The sequence below is a fragment of the Danio rerio genome, chromosome 25 (genome assembly GCF_052040795.2).
Source record: "Danio rerio strain M-AB ecotype USA chromosome 25, GRCz13ab, whole genome shotgun sequence".
In the NCBI taxonomy this organism is placed as follows: domain Eukaryota; kingdom Metazoa; phylum Chordata; class Actinopteri; order Cypriniformes; family Danionidae; genus Danio; species Danio rerio.
Genome location: NC_141045.1, coordinates 39,121,997 through 39,125,000, shown reverse-complemented (window position 1 = coordinate 39,125,000; position 3,004 = coordinate 39,121,997). Strand labels below are relative to the sequence as shown.

Sequence of the window (3,004 nt, the reverse complement as noted above, 5' to 3'; positions counted from 1 at the left end):
TTCGGCTTAGTCCCTTTATTAATCTGGGGTCGCCACAGCGGAATGAACCATCAACTATCCCAATACTTTTTTTCTGGAGAAAGTCTTATTACTTTCAGTTTTACTGAAATAAAATACATGTTTTATTAAATATACATATATGGCAAGTTTGTTTATATGCTGAGACTGTCATCCATGCATTTGTCTCCTCACGCATCGACTACTATAATGCTCTTTTCATTACAGTATGTTCAAAACTCTGCGGCTAGAATACTCACTCAAACCAAACGTTCTGCTCACATAACCACAATCTTGTAAGACCTCCATTGGCTCCCAGTTGCTTAACGCATTAAATTCAAAATTCTCCTCCTTGCATTTAGATCCTTAAATAGCCTAGCACCCTCCTATCCCTGCAACATGCTTGTCCCCTACACCCCAACTCACTCTTCACGTTCTGCTGACTCTGGCCTTCACGCTGTCCCTTGGTAACGCCTCTCTTCAATTGGGGGCAGATCATTTAGTGTTATTGCACCCAAACTCTGGAACTCTCTACCACGCTCACTCCGCTCTGCTAATAATATCTCTGAATTTAAATCCTTACTTAACACACTTATTTTTCTGAATGTTTCGCTTCTGATCTGCCAAACTGACCACTTAATCTGACTCACCTCCACTCTGCTCATTTGTCTCCTAGGTCTTGTTTGTGTAATTCCAGTTTGTTATATTTGACTTCATGTATGTTTGTTTATCTTTTTGTTGCATTCCTTGTAAAGTGTCCTTGAGCTCTGGAAAGGCACTCTTTAAATAAAAATTATTATTATTATTATTATTATTATTATTATTATTATATAAATAAAAAGTTATTTATATATAAATGGAAAAATAAAAATAAATAGCTAAGGTTAATAGTGTTAGCCTCTTTAAGGACTCTATTTTTCCAAATTGCTAACTGCAGAACAAACCACAGTTATCTAATTAATCCAATTAACCTAGTTAAGCCTTTAATATAAGCATCTTGCAAAACAACTAATATGCATTATGTACTAGTAAACAGTATTATATACTGACATCATGGCAAAAAAAAAAGAAACAAAATAAAGAGATATTAAATATTCAATTCATTTTCTTGTCGGCTTAGTCCCTTTAATAATCTAGGGTCGCCACAGCGGAAGGAACCGCCAACTTATCCAGCAAGTTTTTACGCAGCGGATGCCCTTCCAGCCACAACCCATCTTTGGGAAACATCCACACACACACACACACTCATACACTATGGTCAATTTAGCCTACCCAATTCACCTGTACCGCATGTCTTTGGACTGTGGGGGAAACCGGAGCACCCGGAGGAAACCCACGCGAACGCAGGGAAAGCATGCAAACTCCACACAAAAAAGCCAACTGAGCCGAGGCTCGAATCAGCGACCTTCTTGCTGTGAGGCGACAGCACTACCTACTGCGTGCTCTCCTTCTTTGATCATTACAACTTATTTTGTCTAAACCAGAACTTCTATTGACCATCCATGTATATCATATGCACATAGTGTAAAACTTTAAAGTCTAAACTCAAATATTGATGTTGAAAACAGTTAAGGGGTTAAACAATTCTCTGTTCTCAAATTTGCAGTACATTTTTCATCAAATCCATAATCAAAGACTGCAATACCGATAGTATAGTGGTGCTAACATGCAAAAAAAAAAAACGACAATGCATTGCAATGGAATACATACGAGGTGACTTCAAACATCAATATTAAATTTAGTTTAAAGTTTATTATTTAGTTATCCTATTGTTTTCAAAACAAAAAAAGGTTATTGTAAACTAAACTAAAGTAAATGTACATAAATTACAGGATGACTATGATGATCAGCTGTTACGTGTTATCACAGGAAATAAATAAAAAGATTAACTTGATTTGGTCGAGTTGCACTATATTTAAATAGCACAATTATGCAATTAAATCTCTGTATCAATTTTACAGCACAACAATTTTTATACATTTCACAGTGTTATTAGTGTAAATAGTGTAAACAGAAAACACCAAGCCAGCTACTCTAAATAAAAAATATATATATATTGACAATTCAGCTGTATGACACGAAGCAAAATCGCAGAAAAAGACAGAAATCATGCATGCATTTGAATATTTACATATTTAATATTCCATACACGGAGAAGGCATGCAATAAAAGCTGCAGATAACACTATCAATGCACATTTAAAGAATGTCAGATTGCAAAATAAAACAATGTCTTAAATGTACGTCTATTCGTGGAATTGCTTTAGAAGCATCATATTAAACAATGGCACCAGTAAACATGTCACTAGGCTACTCATGTGGCAAATCTGAGGGCCCATCTTGCCCCAATGGTCTAATTTGATCTTTTTACTTCATATACAAGCCATAAATTTAATGTTTCCACTTGTCTCTCGATCTTAAAATGTTTTTTTTTTTTGCATGCTTACATTAAAATATATTATTAAATCAAATTAAAGATACTAAACTGCATTAATATGCTCGATTATTATGCTCTTAAAGGGACAGTACTCTGCATTATGTGCGCGGTCTGATCTGAAACATGCCCGGGCTTGGATCCTCACAGCTGAACAGAATCACAGACAGTGAATCAGACAAATAATGTCACCCAAACATCCTCTACCTTTGATTTTATAATAGTAAAACTGATTTTTACGATCTCTTTGCATGTTACGATCCACGAAAAATGCATGTTATACAAATAGTAGTATAAGTATAATATCAAATTTACAATTAAAGCAGGCCAATATGAATGACAACAACCTCAATATCTTCACTTACCTTAATAAACTCCACGCAATCTGCTAAGACGCTAAAGGCGCAGATGAAAACAATCCGTCAACGCATTCTCTTAATGTACATTTAAACGCTCCTGCAGGGTTTCAACTGTTTAAATAGACTCGCCTCAGCCAATCAGCGAAAGCGGGATGAGAACAAAACCTCGCGTTATTTGCTGTGGTAAAAACGCGCGTGATTTGATTGTTTTGACC

General features: G+C 35.6%; 2 protein-coding genes across 4 annotated transcripts in view; one reads left to right on the top strand and one right to left on the bottom strand.

The window, feature by feature from the left end:
• The window catches only part of bmb (brambleberry), a 21,299-nt gene extending 18,417 nt beyond the window's left edge, over positions 1 to 2,882 (bottom strand). For all 3 annotated transcript variants that reach the window (XR_015525789.1, XR_015525790.1, NM_001270554.1), the window contains 1 exon segment: positions 2,796 to 2,882. The gene's annotated coding sequence lies outside the window, so the exon portion shown is untranslated.
• Positions 1 to 3,004, top strand: part of snx20 (sorting nexin 20) — a 677,202-nt gene that overhangs the window by 161,360 nt on the left and 512,838 nt on the right. The gene's annotated exons all lie outside the window — the stretch shown is intronic.